General features: G+C 37.4%; 1 protein-coding gene across 4 annotated transcripts in view; it reads left to right on the top strand.

Annotated features, from left to right (window-relative positions):
* The window catches only part of LOC106155855 (muscarinic acetylcholine receptor gar-2), a 64021-nt gene that overhangs the window by 14267 nt on the left and 26801 nt on the right, over window positions 1-22953 (top strand). For 2 of the 4 annotated variants that reach the window (XM_087017976.1, XM_087017978.1), the window contains exon 2: window positions 12179-12233. The gene's annotated coding sequence lies outside the window, so the exon portion shown is untranslated. Of the gene's footprint in view, window positions 1-3687; window positions 4650-12178; window positions 12234-14822; window positions 14955-22953 lie in introns of those variants that run through there. The other 2 variants (XM_087017979.1, XM_013530870.2) reach the window with 2 other exon arrangements.

Below are 22953 nucleotides of genomic sequence, written 5' to 3'. Positions count from 1 at the left end.
ATGATTACGATTGCAGATCTTGTTGCATGTTTTCAAATTTGAAAGAGATGTGCGTACTGTCTTCCACATACAGTTACAATTTACCCCCTTTTTCTTACACTATTCCCCGAAAACAACTTTTCTTATATTTCTTACTAAGGCATCAGGAATGCAATCCTTAAGTGTGATGCTTTTTAACATAACATACAGTCTTCCACTGGTCACTGTTATTGTATATTTGCAGTGTAACACAATTATACTACAGGTACATGTAGCGGTCTTGGCTCCAGGTGCCAAAGTATCCTTAGTTTACAGTTAACATTGGTGACCCTTTCCGCATCACTGTTGCTCTATAGGCCTATTGTTTATTCTTGTCTCTGTTTGATATTTGTTCATTTGCTTGTGTTAGTGAGACATATATGCCTCATTTCAAAGTAACACTTGCCCTTTGTAGCTACTTTTTGTTTGCTTACCATATTGCATTGAGGACGTAGGATCACCAAGACAATGTGTCTAGTAAACATCTTTGCTTACGCATAGTCCATTACTTACTGAGTGCCGATCGATTATTTTCTCCAGAAGGAAAAGTACTCGGCTATATAGTTATGTAGTTATGGTCTGTATGGGGTCGCAGTGACCAAAGCGAAAACAGCATTAAACAATACGATATCCCAATGGAATACTGTTGCAGTCGATCATGGTTTTTGACACGAATCTTGGTGATTGTTCTTTTCCTTTCGGTCCAAAATTGAATTCATTACGCCACCGTGTAGGAGTTTAGACAGCATGTGGCCCGCAAAAGAACAATTATGACCCAATATCATGTTTTGGTCAGTTTTGACGGTATGGGCCTAACCATGTGCACGTAGCTAGGTATGTTACACAAGTTTACAGGGGCGTATTGCTAATAGTGCGAGAAAACATTTGGCATGTTCCACCAGAATAACGTTTTTGGAGGGAACCAATTAATCAGAGATTCGAGTGAGCATGACAACGGTATTAAAATATTTAACGCACCCCATAAATCAAAAGTTCAATTAATATCCTCGAATGACTTACGCGTGTAAAAAGGGTGGGGGGCTTTAGTTAACTATTTATAATACTGCGTTCACGCACCACACTTCAGAACCGCGTTTACGACAACAAAGAGCAGTTGGTGAGGGAACATCAACAATGAGCTCGAGGTAGCACGGAGGGCAACCGTGTTTAGTGATTAAATTATATAAAAAAAAAACACACACACACAAACATAATGAAATGGTAATTGGCCTCTCATCGTGTATACTACTGGCTTTCAAACATTAAGAGAAGCACATGTTATGGATTCAGTTTCTGCGCGTTGTGCAAATATGGCCTTATGTCATTTTGGTATGGCACTGATGGCCTCATGTCATTAGACAATTATACAGCGCTTTGTAAGGAAAGGGAGGACACTGTTTATTAGCAACGGATATACATTGTTGGGTTGGAGCCATCATAAGCTACACGAACACTGTGACGTTTGATAGGAATATGCATAAATGGAGCAGCTAGACAAACTTATGAATATCACTAGTTTTTTAACGGCTTCACTTTAGGATGTCTATGTTTAGGTAACATTTACTCCGTTGATGAATCCTCTTTCGCTAATTTCACAAGGACATTCGATACAGAGATTCTCTTAATGCAAAAATAACAAAGAAAGTACGTGTGCTATGCATTAAGGAGACAGAAACATTACCTCTGAAATATGTATAATTGCTTTCTTGAATCGACGGAAGGAAAGATAGCGGTAACGGCGGATAAAAAATCAATGCATGACAAATAGTTCTATTTGATTTATCTGTCAGAGATGTGTAACTAAACTTGGTATAATCTTGCAATAGGTGATTATCACGTGATTGCATATGAGTGTCACTCACTTCTGTAACGATTCCAAGACAAGATGTGATGATGCAGAGGTGATAGATTTAAAAGCATCATTCAAAGTTGCGCGCGAAAGTATTTATGTTTGAGTTTACGGTTTTCATTTCAACAGTAAAACTAGATAGATAGAAGCCACGAGTAAAGACTGGTGGTATACGTAGGTTATAAGTATAGGCCGTAGCTATTATATAGATCCGTTTGGCTTTTCTTATTTGTTGCATGGAGTCAAAAGATGGAATTCACCTAGGGTTTATAACTTTGTAAGTAACTTTAAAACCTCCATTTTTTTTTATTCAAAATACAAAGTCTACAATATTCTCCTCAATTTTAAAAGAAAATAATGTTTGACTTCTAAATTCAAAGAAAGAGGAAAAGTGCAGGTAGTGGTTTACACTTCGTAAAGTTCACGTAGATCAAATTTAAGCGGATTGGATTTGCCTGTTTTTGCACGTAAATGTCACTAGAACTTACTACTGGTGTTTCAATTAACCGAATCAGCAGAGGGAATTGCGGAGCGATGAAATAGAAGTTACGTCACGTCTGTAAATGTGTGGGTGGCTGTAACGTTATTTCATCACGACGTAAAGGCAAAAGAGAAATATTTCAGAATTTTTGCCATATTGCAGCCTTTAAATGACTTTCGTGATCTCATAACAAGCTTGTTTCTATTGGAAAGCATGCTACAACAATTATTCGACCAAATAAATCATATTATATAATTGAGTAAGCAACTAAAATGTATACACTGAATATTACAGTTGATATCCTATAATCTGATAACAATTCTTATCCAAGGTATACGTCATAAAAACCAATACAGTCGGTAAGTGTACGAAACATTGGTTCTTTATATCGTTTTGCTCCTTTTCCATTCCTTGTCGTATTTGCAATGCACGTGTTATTCAAATATCTATACAAAGCTTGATTGATCAATTTATCAGTTCGGCAACAAATCAGAACTAAGAATACATCATGTAGGAATCTTATTTTGTTCAAACACGTGGTTATTATGACGAGTTTGCATATTTGTGTTGTGGGTGTGCGGGTGCATTTTGACAATTGCTAATTCAAAATTTAAAAAGCATTAAAAAGTTTACAGTGAAACGCAATCAATAGAAGAAGTTTGATTTTGAATATATTAAATCAGTCGAGCGACCAGCACCACATACTGCTTAGTATTAGCATTAAATATAGTAACGAGGAGCAAACCATTACGATTCAGTGGATGAGAAATGTCAATGCTATAATAACGTTCTTTCCGTCTAATTTGCTGTGCAATTACATTATTCAAAAGGCATCTGCCCCAAAAAACATGTACCCGACTAAGGGCAATGCCAGAAGTGATACGATGATGTAGTAGAAAGAGGATTTTCTTCAATTAAATTAATCAAAGTCTGAAGTTTGGTACTTTTTTGCCCATTTCATATTTCTTTGGAAATTGAAGAAAGTCATTAGTTCAGTGACACCTACGATTTAGTTATGATAAAAAAAGAAAAAAAAAAAACGCACACACACACACACACGCGCGCGCGTGCGCGTGCGCGCACACGTCATACATTGCAGCTATTGCCCTTTTTATTTAATGCCCCGTCCCTTCTTGCCCTCTTTCTTACTACGTATCCAAGAAAAATGCAGCAGAATGAAGTTAACGGTCGATGGGACATATTGGAAAAAGATACCATAAAACATGGTCAGTATTGCCATCACTTGCAACATCGATGTCCACTTGTTTAGCATTTCAATTACTAACGGATGCCTTTTTGTGGCTGCGAGATAGTGTTTTTTTTCTACAATTGTCACCGCACTTTAGTCCTAAATGCCACAATTGATACAACGTGCCAAAAGCAATTTTGCGCCTCAATGTGAGAGGATTAGCAATGTGTACAAATGCAATAGTGTAACAAGCAAATAGGCTTTTAGGTCCGGAAGCCGCGCCTTCGTCGGCTCTTTTGCGTCGGATCGATGAACCCGCCACGCGCGCCGGCGTGCCCACGATCCGACCTCGCGCTGCGGTAGTCAGTACAACTGATGTTTGTTTTCCATAATTACCGGCACGTCGAGCGTTGCGCTTGTTTAATTAGAAACAACAAAGCGCAGATCACTGTCATATTGTATGGAGCCCCTGGTAGAAAGGTTTCAATGAGTCCTGAATGTACATTTCATTGCGATCAATCGATTGGCTTTAATGAGGTTACACACGCGGCTGGTTAGAGTAGCTGGAGCTGGTCTTTGAGCAGAACGGTCAGATGTAGACTCCGCAGGCCAGGGCGAGGGTATGCAACGACGTGCGGCGTTAACATTGTTCATACTATTAGAGGACTGACGCCTACACAGTTTGAGAGAATATGCTTGGGCATAATATACTTGAAAATGATATTTTGTTATTTAAATAACGATAAAATCGTAAAAAAACAGAATGTGTTTACGCCGCGGTGGCTCATTATTATTCGTAAGTTGTGAATTGCGTGCGATAGACGTCCCATGGATGTGGAACGACTGCTTTCTGGAAAAGCGAAATACGACAGATGACTGACATTCCAGGACGTCATTTTGGTGTCAGCAAGACAATGTCATCAATACAAAACTGAACTGGAAATACAAGTGTCGCTCATTTGAAATATAATCACCAAGGTTTTTTCAAAAGTGAAGTTCAATAAAATGGCGCCGTGTCTGTCAGGTGGATGATGATATTGGGATATATTTTCTACACCAAGCAGAGCTTGCTTCTTCCATACAAAGCAACGGTTTGGATCTATTCGACAAAGGTAAATAAGAATAACATTAAGTATCGAGTACGTAGACAAACACGATGAAATAAATGGGAGCAATTGTTAAACGAAACGGATACGTTCACAGTGCGTTTGAAAGAGTCCAGTGATAATGTGAAAGTTAAAGGTTAATGGTCTTGTACGTGTTGTTTCAAAAAGACATGTCGATACTTTGTTTCCCTGACATTTATTTGTCTTAGCATCTCTGTTGTCAGGTAGTGATCTAATAACATTTTCAGACGGCTGATGCAGGCGTAACAAGTATGCAGCTTCGCGATTGGTCTTGGCTTTGACTTAATCTTGTTGCTAAATTGTCTAATACAAATCCATTTCATTATTAGGAATATCTGTTTGCTTGTATAATGGATACATCACAGTTAAGGTGGCACACCAACACATCTGTATTCTGTATATGTGATTTAATGTTTCACATGCAGTTAGGGCTATTCTATTCTGGATCCCATGAACGTTTCACGCCATCCACATACTTCAGTATGATATAAAAGGCGTGACAATGTAGCTGGTTAGTTATCCTATAGTGTTCTGTAACAAAAATTGGGATAAATTTCACTACCTTTTGTGTTGCTCCCAACCACAGTCTGTCTCAAAACAGAGACAGCCTAAAGAGCATTTGCAAAGCTAACACCATCCACTGAGTGGCTTATTCAATATGAACAACTTTTACTAAATATAAAAATCGAAGACTCAAGGGTCAATTGACACTCACACCTGATTGTTTCGCTCTAAGGTAGACTCGTGAGAGCACTTTGTAGGTTAGGTGCTCGGGCGGCGTACTCTGGATAGAGTAATACAGCACGCACAGGTTTTGTATAAAAAGTCGCCAATACACGGCTGTTACATGTACATGTACATGTATATTCAGATGACGCTGACAAAGCATTACAAATGTGACTCTAATTGATTTCATTTACTGTCAATTGAGATTACCTCACATGCGTGATAATTGGGTGAATTAAATGTAATTAGCATTTCTCCAGTAAACACGAACCCATTTTTTTACATTTGACGATGGATTGTTGGGTACGTGTCAAGAGCTTTGTAAGGTGATGCAATGGTGGGCGTGGAGCCATTTAAACAATACACTGTAGTTGTCAGTACACTGACTAACACTTCAATTGTGTAGGCAATTAGAGACGGTTACGTAGTTGATGTTGTCCTGGCAGTTTCTAAACCAGGGAACAATTGTGCCATAGCATTTCCGGTTTATTTGCTACAGAGCATACATTTAGGACGCACGGAAACTAGTCATGGTGAGATAATATACATTTTCTAACCAAACACCCTTGCATACACGTCCAAATGAAAAAGAAAGAGAAGAAAATGATGGATTTTAAAGGAAGAGCATGATTAATACAATGGAACAAATGAAACAAATGATATTCCACCCAAATCTGCTATACAGGGTATGTAGCAGCATGTTTGGCCATATTGGTGTATCTTCTGTCATTTTTGTATCACTTGGTCATTGTAAAACAATAAGCGCACCCCATTAGCTGTTTTTAAGGGCATTTCCCAACAAGGATAAGATATGAAGTTGACATAACTATGTTACTTTGGCTGGGCCTGCAATAAAACATCCATATTTTTTTTCTAAATGTTTTTTTCCCGGTGCATAAGCATTGCAAGTTTGAATTTGCCGTGTAAAGTACTTTCTTGCACTTTTTATTACATTGGAAATGCTCGGGGGCTTTTTTAAATCGTATAAAAACCAAGAAAACTCAATTGTCGAGTGTAGAATACCACAAACTAACGATACGGGAATCAGGAAAAAAAAAGAAAAAGAAAAGTACATGAACACATATCTGCTAATTTATGGTATTGATCTGCAGTCGTTAACTTGACAATTAGGAAATTGTTTTATCGTCTGACACTTACGGTAATGAGCCGTTCCATGGAAAGATGATGCAGATTTTGAATCCATAATTTCGTCATATAATTGCCAAAACCGATAGCGGCTGGCACACGTTCGTACGTACTGATCACGCTTTTAAGTATGCAATTACCCAGTTATTATTCTCACGTCCGTTGTTTGTGTCCCCAAAGTCGTGGCAATGACACATAACATAAGAAATGTATGGTAATTAAGCCCATAGCTGAAGTAATTTCCTTTGTCAAATATAAAAAAGATAATAAGTTTATTGTTGACTTTTCCTAATTCCTTAATTACTATTTGACTCTTCATCATTTATGTTTTTCTACATGAAATCGCCAAAGCGACATTTTGACACGCACCTTACGGGGAAACGTCAGTATTTAATCATAAAGTAATTTCTTACAGTCGATTTTGTATTATACTGACACATTAGGGTAAACTAACTATCTAACGCGGTAATTTGTCAGGTTCATTGCCTTGTATTAATCTACGGTCAATTATTGAGATACGCTAATCACATACAGCAGTTCTTCATGTTATTACTCACAGCATTGTGCATCATCTTTCGAAAGCAGGAATATCGGATATCACAGTTAGATGTATAATTAGCATAACAGATTACTAAATGATTGATAAAGTATTTAAGGGGAAGTGTGTACCTTATGATGTTTCTTCTGAGCAATGGAAACTTACTCTTGCTCTTCATAACATTAAATAACCGATGGAGACCTCCTAAATTTTTCAAGTGGTCTACAATGATAGGAACAGTTGATAGAGACAGTTTACGTTCTAATTTGTAAGACACGTGGATAGATGATTGCTTGATTTCCTGTCGTTTTAGTTGACATGTTTTTATTGAGTAGGTGGCATGTGGGTGGAGAGAGCGAACGAAGGAGATATATGTACGTTCATAACTAAAGGAGTGTTGCGTGGCTCACCGTGGCCCTGTAATAATCAGAGAGACATATAATATAATGGGACGGTCACCTCGTGTTATTCCCATGTCAGCTGTCGGATACAGAACGAATCTCCCGGTCCCTCGTACGGGTAATCAAATCTTCCGGATAAAAGCGACTTTGAAAATTTGCGCCACTGTCAGCTAACGTCCTGTCTCAAATATCCAAATCAAAACACTATTGACTAGAAAAGCTCTCCGAGAGCGCAGACCTCCGCCAAGACAGCACTTTTTGATTATTATTGATTATTGATTGATTATTGATCCAGATCATCACCAAAAACTAATCATCTGTTCCTTGGCCCACTTCTGACAGTTCCTGAAAATTTCATCAAAATCAGTAAATAACTTTTCCAGTTGGTATCTCTGCATTCCCATAGGAACCATATAAATACAATTCGCCTTTCCGCAGATAGTGACGCGCATGCCCGGTTAACCCATTTCATGCCTATTTCCGGTGACGCAGCGAAAATGGGCGTTACTTTCTGTGGAAAGGTGAATGGCCGCGACACACAAATAATACAACTACTTGTTTTATTTATAAGTGCGTTTAATGAGAAATCCTCTAAATTTTGATAATTTAATTATATTTGGTGTGATTGGAAGAGTGTAAATTAAAAAGTAAATAAAAAGGAGCCTGAAATTACCCCCCCCCAAAAAAAAAAAAATTAATTAATTATTTAATTAATAAAATAATCAAAAACATTATTCAAGGTCAATCACACCACGATGGGACTGTTATAACACCTGGCAACATCTAACACATTTAAGAGCAAATGTTTTAAACACGTTCTTGAAAGAGCAAATGTTTTAGGCGCCAGAACATTAAAGCGGAATATGAAACAATTAAGCTAAGCACCATAAATCCGTCGGGCGTTAAGACGTTAACACTTCGATTGCCAGTAATACAACAGCTTAACTATAGCAAGTTTAAGGGGACTTCTGAAAAATGTCTCTGTAATGATACAACCAACGCATTTGTGGTAACTGCTTTTCTATTAGCTGGTTCTAGGTTTGTGGTTTTGGGTAACATTGATCTAGTCGTACTGTCTCTGTCGTGTTGTTGATCGTGTCTTGAGGATGTAAATGTTACCTGGAGGTGAATTTGCATAGTTAACAATTAATGTCTTCTACTTTAAGATATCACCAGTCCGTGCCAGTTTTCCAATGCAATACTTTCAGAGATGCTGCATTTTAACATAATGCAGTTTTCATAGATAGAGTCCAAATATTTTCTTTTTTTCGTTTTCGCCCAATGCAGAAATCAACCAAATCAATTCGAAGCCAAACGAGAAATTTAAGTCAAATTCCAAACAACAATTTCATACTACAACTCAGATTCATATTCAGGCGCAATGCATTTTCACTACAGTATTGGTGATTTTGGAAAGTGCTAAAATTGTTTAGTCTCAAGCAGTTTGAAGATAAGCACTCCAATATGTTCCTTTGCTGGGGAGACGTATCCCTTGAAGTTGAGCGTTGTTCCTTAAATCGTAGAGAAAATATTATAATTGGAAGCTTTCAAACCAACTGGAACTTAACTGTAGCTAATGCACTGATCGGATCATTTGGGTGGAAACTTTTGCGATATTGGTATGGTAGATCAATTTCCAGTTTATATCTGTTTGCTAATAATAATTTGAGTTCTGAAAGGCTTTATGCATAAAAAGTTCAGAAAGCTTTATACATTAAAAGGAATTAAGAACTAAAAAAGCACCCAAAGAACGCAGAACTCCTCCAATGGCCGGGGACTGATACATTTCCTAGTTAAGAATACCTCCATTGCTGGTGACAGAGAAGGCAGAAAACAGCCTCCTTGGCCAAGGTAATGAGCCAGTTTTTTAGAGTCGCATTAAAACGTATGATTCAACTAATACCGATAGTTGCCGAAGGTGGAGGGCAATTATCCTAGCTTAGGTTTAAACCTAGTCAATGGGCGACCTCAGCCCAAGTCAGTGGTTTGTATAGGGTACAGCATGGTCAACTTTCTGATTATGTTGGATTGACCTTCACTATATGTATTAACACGTAAGCTTAATCTTTGTGTTGCGATCTACGTTCGTATACCATTCTACCGGTTATAACCGTAAATGTGTGTATCTGATTTTCGTCACTCTTTAAAATGCTTTTCATGCGCTTTAAGAGGAGCTTCTGTCTCGGCCATATATGCCAAAAAATGTTGCTCATTTAATTTTTTTTTCAATATGGCTTTGCATTTCACGAAATTGTGGAGCGCTAGCGCAACCCCAGTTTACTGAATCGCTCTCCCTTCCCAGGAATACATGTACCTGGATAAAAAAAAATAAAAATAAAATTAAGCAAAAACTACATTTTATAAGTCTGACTTGCTACAAATGTAGTTGAACGAGAACGTATACAGTTATGGATAAACCGTAAATAAGCCGTGAAGACTATCAATATTGCCACCAAAAACCCACTTAAATAGAACATTGACCAAGCAAGTGTTTGCACGGAGTACTGGCATCACTACCTCCCTACAAAGACTGTTTGTCAAGTACACACTTGCTTTTCGATTTCCCGCCGACTCTGTCTATATACTCAGTTTAGCCAGATATTATTCCAGTAAGCAAAGACCATCCGCGTACTGATGAGCGCATTGTGTTTGGTTCTTAACATTCAAGGGAGATAACATATCTGTTCTTGCCTGTGTATAACGAGTCGCCCAAGCCCGATCAAATCCTTATTGATTATGTGTAATGGTATAAAGATAACAAATGCATATATGTTTAGTATTGATACATTGTTGCTATAACACTTTCTACTAGATGCTTGGGTACATGTGAAATACTTGGTTTACTGGTTTACGAAAATGACTCAAAACAATGTGATATATGTTTGAAAGAATCATCTCCTCATGGTAACCAGGTGACAATAGTGTCATATGGATTATGAGGTGAAACGGAATATATGTTGGCACTGTGGCTTAAAGTTTTACATTTAATGTCGGTTTTCTGGCAACAACCCCTTTACCTCAAATACACCGGTCACTAAAAATCTACGACATATTATAATACAGAAGCAAACGCGCACCGCAGCATATATTCCTCTACAAAAACTGTTTGTCCAGTTGGGAAGAAAGCTAAAATAAAAAAAAAAATCAAGTGTAAGGTATTCGATAAAATCCACGAAAAATTATTTATTCTCTCACTCTTTCTAACTCGGACTCTCATCATTAACACAATGCTTATTTCCAATCCCAAACTGCTGCCGACAAAGCCCCAGGGTCTCGTGGTCAAATTTCAGTAATGCGTTTGTTGACTCCTCTAGGACCCACTTTACGCCTATTGAAACACGTCGTACTGTTCTGTCACTTCACGATTGCTGGTACACGTACATTCAAGTATCCTTTAGTCACTCCTTGGCAGGATTAAACATTCCCAGTAATTAGATACTGTGTATTCCCTCGTGAACAGCCAATCGAGAAAAGTGTCCATTAATTATCACGTTGTAAACCATCAGAGTCCGTTTCCATTAATCCAAAATAATCCGCTCGATTAATATAATCCCACCAGGGCATATGAGCAGAAAACCAAGGTCAAAAGTTGGCCCCTTGCTTAACCTTATTAAGGCGCGTCTGTTTTCTGGGAAGAAATATTTTGGGGAAATTCATTTAGCGAATTTGCTGAAAAGGTCTCATGATTTGGGATTCTGTGAGCCGCTAGCGCGACAGCCGCTGTTCAAACCGTACGTTTTGAAAGTCGGATTTCGAACTAGTAAGTCCATAGGTACGAAAAATGCCTTTCAAACAATTTTGCCGTAAAAAACAATACGCAAACTAAAAATACTTATTTGTCCAGAGGGAGTAGATTGTCAATCATGTATTGGTCTGGCACTGTCAGGGCTCTCGCTTCAGAGATAATGTCATTTATGTGCCACTTTCTGTTCAAAGGCTCACCGAAGCTTTGCTTTTGCATGAAAAGGGGCTTGGTGTTAAAATTGTCATTTATCAAAATGAAGACGTTTAAAACTGTATAAAGTTAGTGGATATCAACGGTATATTGCATCCTAAAAATATATTGTTGGAGAGCAAAAAGTTGTATGACATTAAAATGTGTTTGTTAAGTTAATGCAAGGCATAATATTTTTGAGATGTTATTTATAGATGCATTGATATTGTTTTAGATCTCGGATATTTTAAGAAATGTGAAAATCTATTCAAGATTGGAATCTTAATAAAGAGCTATAATCATGAATTATTCGATTTCTTTAACTTGGATTTGTCTAGAGAAAACGTCTTATAGGACACAATACGATTCGCCTTATTCAGTTTCAACTTTATTGGATTAACAGAGATTACAATTGTTACGAAAGTGCGCAGGCCCTTTTTACACAAGCGCTATACTTAATTGGACCGGTCCATTTCGATAGGTACAAAGTCCCAGATTTAAGCGCTTTTTAGTGTCATTTTCGAATAAGAATTACAAAGTTTGAAATACACAACTATGTTCGGAAACACAAAATTGTTTGTTTTTATAAGACAAATCAAAACCCTTTCACAGAAAAGCACCCCCCCCTTGTAATCCAACGCGTAGGAATATTTTGACAGACTTTCAAAGATGATCACCCAGTGCTGTTACCCAGTATCGTGGTCGTGCAGATATATATATATATATATATATATATACTAATATTTAAACATTTATTTTTCGTTTGCAGATGTCCCAAACTATCTGACCTGAAAGAAGATCCGCACCTACAATCTGAGATTGAGGTACAGTAAACATTTACAGCTGTACTACGCTGATGTCTCCTTGTGTTCATAACACACACAAACACGCACGCACGCACGCACGCACGCACACACACACACACACACACACACACGCACGCGCACACACACACGCACGCACACACACGCACGCACGCACGCACGCACACACACACACATAATATACATTTGTCATATGAAAATTTTAAGTCACTAAGCATATTGTAATTGTTTGTATATATATCCGCATGAATTTATAATACTTCATTATATATAAACCTTTTAAAAATGATTATAAAAAATGTGACGGTTTAGCGCATCTTGCAAAATGATGTGCGGAATAAGTGAGTGATGGAGTGTGTGTTTGTGTGTATTAACAACATGTTCTTGTCTTGAAAACTGCAGTATTAATTTTCTTAACGAGTACGACCAACTGTTATGCATGAACATAATGCCAACTTTGTATGCGACATTCATAAAAAATGGTCCCATTGAAGCTATAGAATGTGTACATCTATATGTTGCTTACGCAATTTTTAAAATAAATCTTTGAAGGAGTATCATATTTCTCATATTTCCGCGGACCTCGATCTTCCACATGCAGCGTGATTCCAGTATACCGATTATCGTTCACTCCAATCATATCTTGTTTTTTGCAGCACCACGAAATTGCAACTTGAGTCAGTAAAATCTTGCTCTTTCTTGTTGAATGGATTAATGGTTTGTTTCATAATAGAACAGGTCTGTCATTGATCTCTGATTTGTAATTTAGATATGTCATGTTTTATATAGCTTAATCGGTTTATTTGAAAAAAAAAATCGACATACGAGTTCTCCTGGGAAGGGCAATTTTGGCGGAGCTGGTAAGAATTATACTCGTACATCAAAATAAGCGAAACTTCAAAAGCATAACATAGAAAATGATAAAAATAAACGTGTTTGTTAATTTGATATTCACTCAAAGGTAGAATAATCGAGAACGAGAGCTTATATATTCTTATCAAGTGCAACATTCCGCCTACCCGTCTGCCCGCCTTCTTTACCTTTAAACATATCACAGCGCATTTGCTTCCAATAGATGATCAACCATTAGACGTTACAGAATTAAATCGACTTAACTGGTCGGGTCGTCGCTGATGTGATATTAAGAGATTAATAGCCTTTATAAAGAGGATTAATTGACCGAAAAAGCAGATCTTTCTTACGGTTTCATATATTCCTTTGGGGACATTTTGTCTGGTTTTCTGCTCTTATTACGTACGTGGTGCAGTGCGCCGCGCGAATTCCATCATGGCAACCGTCAAGGAGTTACAGCAGAATGTCGCAGAAATCAAAGTATTCATTACAGCTTCTTCCAAAGGAACATTGTGCAGACAGCTCTTGGGAATCAGTTTCACCATCAAAACCCGGGCACGAACATCAATATGTGAATTATGAGAAAGTTAGAATCTGCAAATTAGGGTAAGATGAAAAGCATCCGAGAGGCAACCCAACAGAAACCAACAGAAAGAAAAATAGCTGACTGCATTGTCGAAAACTATTACAGTAATGACTGACATTTAAGTCTGGCGTAAGAGGCCTTATAAAAGCTGTCTGTCTCTAGCATTTGAATCTTTTGTCTGAATCTGTTTCTTGTGGGTTTCCTTCATCTCTCCTCACAGAGGCGTTCACCCGTGAAATTGTCTCACTTGGGGCAAATGGATGTGTCTTGTTTCTACTTTCCTTGGTCTCAGCAGTAAAAAAATCCATAAATGGAAGCTATTCAGATTTACCGCGGTTGTTGGAACCGACTCTTGTAACACGCCCAACTGATAAGACGAGATCAATCCGATTTGGAAAGAGTTGCCTGCTGCCTGCAAGTCATCAATGAGCCATGTAAATTTATTTGCATCCTAGTTCTTTGATATTTAGATTCCCTAGCTTGTCCGTTATCTCATCAGGGATCCCAGCTCACAAAACAGTACACTTATGTTAATGTGCCCCATGTATCAAGAAACCATGTGTTCGTAACAAATTGCTCTTCTTTTATCTTCTTAATGCTTCTAGCCGTCTTAGTTCGTTGGTTGGTTTATTAATTTTGTGAATATATTAATACAAACGTTTTCGTTTATTTTGTCAAATGGTCACAACCGAATTTATTATTCTGGTATTGCACTTCTTTACCTAATTTCAGCATCAATTTTTAGAAGCAAAATGAAACATTTAGATAAGATGTAATGTACTTTATTAAACTCTAGATTCAATTTACATTGAAGCAATCAAATTCGTGGAGCTTATTATCTGGAAACACTTTTGACAGCATATGTCACTTTATGCTTACTTTAAAAAACCGAAGCGACTCAAGTATAATTGGTGTCCTAAATGAAAGCCGCGCAACCAGATACAATTGTCTCTTTTCGTGACTAATCATTGAATCCCTACAATAATGGTATGAATACATCATCACCGTGCTAATTACACAGGATATTAGCTCCAATAATGATATAATCACGAATCCGTTAAATCACTTTGTGGTTTATTGGATTACGCCTTCTGCATACTTATATTTAATTTAGGTCACAAGGACAACGCACCACACGTCGACCACATTATGTAAACGATCCAATAATTGAAATAGATGATTTGTTTTGAATACGTGATGGATGACTCTGAATTTAGTATTAAGCAGCTAAATGGGACGGCCATTAACGTATGTTTGATTCCTGTTACCAATTTGTATGTTCGGTAAGCATCCTTTTTTGTCATTTTGATTTTCACCGTGTAGTATGTTATAATATCACGTAGTAGTACATGGTGTATTTACAAATGAGCGAAACTGTTTAAGTGTAAGTATCGATATATCCTGTTAGCGGGATTATAGGGACTGGTTACGGTGACAGCCCAGTGAGTTTTTTTTACCATGTTATCTTAGCTGGAACAGTTTTGTGGTGCTCTAAGTACGCAGAAATATAGATGTATCACGTACGTGACTTGCAACCGTCCTCAACAATTGACAATTTATAACATAGACACTGTGATGCATTATTTCCTATAGCAACGAAATCAACATACAATCTTCAGACAATTTGGCCATCTGAGGGTGGTAATGCACGCATACATGTTTTTTAATCTAACTATACCCTAATTACTCCAAACTTGCGAGGGAAATGATGGCTTCTTATGGTAGCAAAAATTACAAAAAGTACGATATAAGAAAATATAATCATCTGATTGTTTATGGCCTCCACAGAGCTTTGTATTTGACCCCTGATATGTTTCTTGGGATGGAATAATTAATGTTCGAAGTTAAATGGAATAGATTGTTCCGCTACGGATAGGGGCAATTTAAGTATCAATGTATTGAACGTAATCTTCGAAGTAATCTCATTATGCGGTGCATGCTATAAACTTATGTTAGTGGATATGGATGATGACGACAGTGCATGTCAAAACATCGATTTTGTAACAAGTATCGTTCTAAAATGAGTAAACGAGCAGAAATAGCCATATGCTATGCACCCATCGTTTATATACGTTTATAGCGGTTTATAATGAGAACCCTTGTGTTTATGAAGGTATTTAAATATATATGAAATACATGCAACCAGAAACTATCTCGTTGCAGAGAAAAGAAGTATAAGATTGGAAAATCGAGTAAAACATTATGGATTTGCTTTTTTAGTGTAAAAAACGTTTCATATCAAATCACAGTATAGATCTTTAAGAAATAAATAAGTTGTCAAAATGATACCTCTATGAAGATTAGTAAACTTTACATCTTTTAAACAGGTCTTCATAGATGCATTATTACGATAACTTATTTAGCGTTGAAAGAGAAACGACAGATGGAGGAAACATGGGGCAAATATTTTTGTCGTGGGGATGTGGTACCTCATTGGCTTGATTATTGGGTAACCACTATACACGTAGGAATCTGTCGCCCCTGGGTCACACAAATCCTGAAGACAATGGCGTCTCCAATCGCATTCTAAGAAGAGAAGGCCTAACAATGCAGACCCGGTCATGGTAAAGTTGACCTACGGGGTTGTCCATTCTAGATACATTTTAAAGCTTAGCTCTTTGTGTTCATTGTTGTGGTGTTGATAAAACCTTTATTTCATCCATTCAATGGGGTTCCCAGAGAGATGTCCGTACCTTGGTTCTGACTGTCTTCTTTAAGGGTTTGTCATTTATGTTCTTAACTGGCCATTACATCTACTGAATAGCAGCCTAATGCGGGCTGTCGAGTTCAATTGTACAGTTGCCTCGTCTTTCATTAGGCTATATCAATAGGTATCTAGGGATGATTATTGCCAGGCAAGAGGACAATTTGTTGGTATCTGATGTTTACATTTACTACTATATACATATGTTATGGGTGGTGATTCAGCTCCATTTGACTGCTGTACCAGTTGCCATTGCTTCCCAATGGTCTGGCTGAATGCATGGGGTGTAGATTGTGTCATAATCAAATTCGACAGAGCCATGAGTTTGCTGTAGTTCTAGTTTGTTTGAATATTTTTGTGGACATTCTTAGCAAATCTGAACGTCTGTTTTGAAAGCTGAATATTATCATATCTCTTCAATCTTCGTTGGACACCCCTTGCGTCGTGCAGGCGCCCAGATCAAGAGGAAATGACACGCTTTTCTCACCTTTAGCCCGCCATTTCTCACCTTAATATTGATGATTTTCTCTCACTGTCAACAAGATGAATGGTCCGGGACAAGAACTACTGCGCTCAACAGCGTACATATAGGCTGCACTGCGGTCCATCAGATATATAGGATCTCCCTGACATATAGAGCCATACGACGAAATATCTGGGATATATCCTTCTCTACTAGAGCAATTACAGTTTTGGATGCTATTAGGTAAGAGGTTCAGATATAATGTAAGGATCTCTCTCTCTCTCTCTCTCTCTCTCTTTCTCTCTCGTAGCCAAACCCACGCATCTGGAATTCTATGAAAGTTTAAGTTGTGAACTTCGTGGACAATCACACAGATGATCCACATACATCAGGTGCACTGCATTTTGGAAGAGTATATTGAGCGTTTGTCTAACAAATGCCATTGTGTTGTGTAGTACATGTATGTTAACATTATGGTTTATTACCGGTAAGAACTTAATTGTTAGAAAATGTTGAGGTGTTTCCTGGAATTACCTAGAATTCCTTGAGGATTAATGTCAACTTTCATTAACAGTAAAATATGTATCAAATCACCTCTTTCTTGAAAACCCATTTATGAGTCCTTCGTCATGCGGTCGTAACTTCATCGTGCAGTCGTTTCAAGAGCCTTCTTATCTGACAAAGCAGCTTCTTTGCTAATTGTCAAGTCATTCTTTCGTGTGCGCTGAATAACAACATCCGAGGAGATGATACTGAATGCCTGAATTGATTGAATATAGTCCTTCAGTGTTGACAATAGTCGCAAAAAGTGGGGATTCATACTTACAGTTTAAAATAAAGACAAGGCACAGTTTTAAAGTATTTATTTAAAATTGTGTATTGTGCCAGGTCTTGAAAATTGTAAAAACTGAAAAAAAATAGTTGACAGGATATATTGGCAGCTGTTCGCCTTGGTATATTTGGTGAATTTAAGTGACGTGAAAGGTATAAGTCAGGTCTGCTTTGGCAAGTACGTGATGAAATGTCTATGGAAAGTATTCAATTCCCCCAAAGGCTAAACACGCTATATACAATACGTTAATACCATGAACACTACATATCGCATTGATAGGCATTTTATGAATTAGATTAAAATGTACAATGTGAAATTGAATTAATTCGAAATTGCATCTGAGCACCATATCAGTTGTTGAGAGTGTGTACCAAACTTCAGCTGGTCTCTGTTTAGGCACATTAACGTTGCATAATAATAAAAGTGGGCGTGAGTTACAGCTCTGCCGCTTATGATATAAGACCAGGTAAAATAAATTGCCCCCGAACAACGTAACGTGAGGAAACTTGTTAGAAAAGCATTTTAAATGCTCTGTTACACAATTCGACTGAAGTTGTATATGGTTTAGATGCTATTACAGGTGTCTTGACTTAGACGATGTTACGATACGGAGTGCTTTGTAAGATATAAAGGCAAATTACATTTACTGTATTAATTTTCTGTTTTTAAAACGATGCTTTTGTTAGTAGACGAATATTACAAAATTAAGTTCTTTATCCAGAGAAAGTCGCAAACTTATTTGGTGGAGTAAGTGTTTGATTTGGTGTTTTGCACCGCGTTGGTTTCGATCACCAATCCATTCTCAGTGATGCGTCCCAATGTAGCTTAACTCAGGACCTGTTGCCAATACTCGACGCTAATTGTTTGCATCGATCTTAATTTCCTGAATTAAGACGAATGCTTTCATAAGCACTCACCATGTTATCAGCTTCAACTTTCGTCGGTCATTTCCGTTTGTATTCGGGAACCTTCGTTTTTTCTGGATTATTCTTCTCGGTTATGTACAGAGTGGCACGATTCTGACGTAATCACAATAAGTAGATTGCCTAGTATAGACCAGTAAAAGGATGTCTATATCAAAACGGATACATCAATCAAAACATTACATTTATCTATATAAATAATGCAGTAACCCTTAACCTTACACAATCCGAACCAGGGGGTTGTTGAAGAACAAGCGCAAGCATTGATAATTGATGTTCCCAAACGTGATGATTGATCGGTGCTCCTTTGTCCTCAAGAAAATTATGTCCTAACAATGACGACAATCCTAAAACTACAATGCATTAATTATGATATATCTGTTATGGACGAATATCACTTCACAGTGAACGAATTGTATTATTAAGTATTACTAATGCAGTCACACGACATTAGTGAATGTATATTTGTATTATTCATACATTTTTCTGATATCAATTACTTTGTATTGCTGAGATGATTTATGGAAGATAAATTTGCCTTTGATACAGTTCAATGAAACGTGTTGGAACTAACGTAAATTATATATAATGTTTTCATACTAATGTCCTTAACATCACTAGAATATGTCTGCCTCAGCCTAAACTCTGATGTAAAGACAATTTCTTCTTTTCAATTTTGCCAATTTTTTAAATAAAGAAAAATTTATTTCATAAATTAATGTCACTTTAATTCAATTATAATTCAATTTTGATAAGATTAAAATGACTACTAGCCCTTGTTTTTGCAATAATATCAAATAAAAATGAAATATGTTAGTTTCGTAGCGTTACATGCGATCAAAGGCCATGCACGACCAACTTTGAAATATGTTAGGTTGCATTCACAGCAGTGGACTAACTAGTCCGAGGGTCAAATATGGCCGACCCACTTGAATACTTCCCCACGGGGAATCTATTCAGTGTCTACTAACTGCTTAGACGGCAAGTTTTTAAATGGGTCGCCATATTTGACCAGCGGACTAGTTAGTTCATTGTTCTGAATGCGACCATAGTTTCGTTGCGTTACATTCGGTCAACCGTCATGCATGACCAACTTAAAGCATCTCAACACAGGATCTATGGCTGGAGAAGCGTTTAACAGGATTACGTTGAATTAGTTGGTCCATACTGGGCAAGCCGCCATGAACACAAGATAAAAAGGAAATAGTGGATTGGAGTTCACAGCGGCGGAAAATCTTTGTTTTGACTAAAACTTGAATTACTTTGTGGGCGCACGTGTCTTTGACAATTGAAACTGCTGAAAGCAGCGTCGTCACACACTCGTAGAAGAACGGCGAGTAACATAGAAAAAAAAAAAAAAAAACAAACAGATTATCATTGTGGATAAACCTGTGAGTGTGAAGGGTGGATAGTTCACGACATATTCCTTAGCGGAAACTCTACCTAATCAACGCTGCAGTAGTGTATTTGTTTCCAGTGAAACTTCTTTCATTATGTCAATTTGAAGAAATGTGTCCCATCTTCATTTTCCAGTACGTGGAATTTGTATTATTCCGAAGTGCCTGGCTATGTGAAAACTGATCAGCTGTTTTCTTTAACATCCTGGATTAGAAATGATATGCGCTTGCTTCTACTTCTACTAATCCACTTCCTGTTTCTTGTCGGCAAATTGCTTGGGTTTTGTTATGGGGGTTATGTTGACATCTTCCCAAAGAGATGTACCTTGCCTCTAAGAGGTCTACTTGCCAGAGACAATAATTTCAAAGCTAACATTAAGTCAATAAAAACAACGAAAGGAAATTGCATGTTTTTCTCAATGATTGCATTGAAGAACATCAAGGCGCAATAAACACTGTATATTATTTAACCGAAATTGGCATTTTATTAGAAACAAGGCTAACATTAAACAAAAGTTTCTTTTAAATTGGGTTTTTGAATGTCAGAAACGTTTATCTTTTGCATCCGATCCATCTGGAAAAGAATAATCCCTATTCTAGATGGGTTAGGTAATGGTGATGTTTGTCAGACGCCCAAAGCCTTTGTCAAAGTCGACTTAATCCGCTTCTCTTGATGAAAGATTAAGACGAACGTCGATGCATGCATCCACTGTGCGTAGGTGCTTTAAGCTTGAGGGACGGCGTTTCTTGATCCCGAAATCCTATTTTATGAAACGGAATCGATACGTTTGTTTTTGTCTGAACCCAGGTATTTCTCTTAACGTGGTATATGAAAGTTTAACATTCCTCGTCGGTGTAATTGAACTAGTAAAGGTGCTTTCAGTTTCTCTACATGTTTACTGTTTCTTCCAGGTATGGTCTTTCAAAAATTACGGAATCGGTGGACCACCCTGACCGACATATCGCATAAATTACTACGTATACTTATTTGTCTTTACCTGACAGGGTTTTTCTTTTAGTACGATTGGCATGTGCTCTACGTAAAGAATGTTTTTTCATTAAAAGTTTTCTAACATTGTAATACTATTAAAAGTTACATACATGTATGGGCAGATAATTTTGGAATCGTAATTACATGTCGTTGTTGGCATCCACCCAAAGCGATGCAATCTATTTGTTAATGCTAAAAATTCCTATTTAATTTTGATCAATAGCTTTAACATAAAACTAGGACGATGAGAGGAAAGTGTTGCCCAGATGTTAACACCCCCCTTCCCACATTGTCGAAATATTATTAGCGACCGTGTTATTTATAGGCTAAAATAACAAGTGAAAATTAAAAAACAAATTAAATTCTGAAACAAAACAGAGAGGATTGAACCTCAATCCAGTGTTTAAAAAAACTGGAGATCTGCGATGCCGATTCTGGTCCTAACCTGCAGTATAAATCTCTAGAGGATTCCACTTGGTGTGCGTACTTTGCCTGCACCTGATAATGAGCAATTAAACAAATTGACTGACCTTGGGAAACCTTTAACACGCCTGTAGCTATCAATTTGAAAGGGGGGGTCCATTTGAAAAGGTGGATATTTCATCCACGAAACCTGTTTTCATCTAACCTAGATCAAAGGAACAAAAGAGAGTTTTTTGTGAAGCCCCTACCCCCCCCCCCCCCCATGCCGACATGACACGTCTGGATCTTTATAGTCAATATCGAATGAAAAAGAATAAATGTTAAAATTTCGAGAAAAAAATACTGCATATCATTTGCATAAGGCACAGACAAGAACGCAACCAATAGATCAGAAAGGTTACAGTGTATCACACGTAGCGTATTAATGAAGGACTATGAATTAATTATCGAAACGATGCCGGAGACCTCATTTGCAATGCAATAAATTTACTAGTCAAATGACTATCATGGACTGGACATAAAAAACGTTATCAACAAATTCGTTTTCACACCAAGATGATGACATAAGGCCTAGGTGTTTTGATTATTACGTGTATAAAAACAATTAAATGTAATGGAGAGATTCAGAGTGAACGAGAGGTTATTGACCCGTTTGTATAAAATGTTACGTTGACAAGATGTCATCACACCCTTTGCCTCCTTTCTGCATTTTCATCCGTTAAGCTCTAGAGCTTTATTCACACAATACCGTTACTGACAAAGAGTGCGTCATGACCGAACAATCAAGTACGGAACGTTGCTGCGAACAAACACCACTAAAGAAATCCCGAGCCACTTAATGTCAAATCAAACCATATAGATACCTTATAACGGAACCTGTTCCTGTAAAATGGACATTGTCCTCGGCTCACTTACCACTTTGGAAGGTTGAAATTGCAACAGGCACTGCAAACCTCACTGGATGTCCATTTTGTTTATTGGTTATGTCTTATGAATATTGAAAAGATAACGCGACAGTTCCATTAACAAATGAGGCGATTTGAAGTGTTTCCAGCCATAATAGAAATATAATGCGTAAGAGACAAAGTCTTTGAACAAGATAAATGTGAATAAACTTGAAAAGCCCAATGGTTTGATACATAGACTCGTAAAAAATTGTTTGCCTTTCGCCAGCGCAATTGGTATTTTTGATGTTGTCTTCCTTGTTTAAAGTGATATCAGCATAAAACAATAGTTTTGCTTGACTAAAAAACGATAAAAAGCTTTCAATTTTGATTTTGAGTTTGGAAAAGAAATTGGTTATTGCTTCCTGTGGGAGAGTATCACATTTTTGAAAAGAATGTGAGCAAGCCATATTCGAATAACCTGCAAGCTTTTTTCGGTACACATTTAAAAGGCACTGCGCTGCATATGCACAAACACAGGAATAGGTGTACAGGCATAAGGTATCAGGCATAAGAATTGATGAAATCTGTGTTAGCATTGGAATAAGTTACTTAAGCTTAGGCTCCCTGCCATCAGGCTTCAGATGGAGATTTACTGCCTTAAT

Source organism: Lingula anatina, chromosome 7, assembly GCF_051362555.1.
Source record: "Lingula anatina isolate TDL-2025a chromosome 7, LinAna3.0, whole genome shotgun sequence".
Lineage (NCBI taxonomy): Eukaryota > Metazoa > Brachiopoda > Lingulata > Lingulida > Lingulidae > Lingula > Lingula anatina.
The sequence above is the reverse complement of the archived record's forward strand: the minus strand, read 5'-3'. Positions and strand labels throughout refer to the sequence as shown.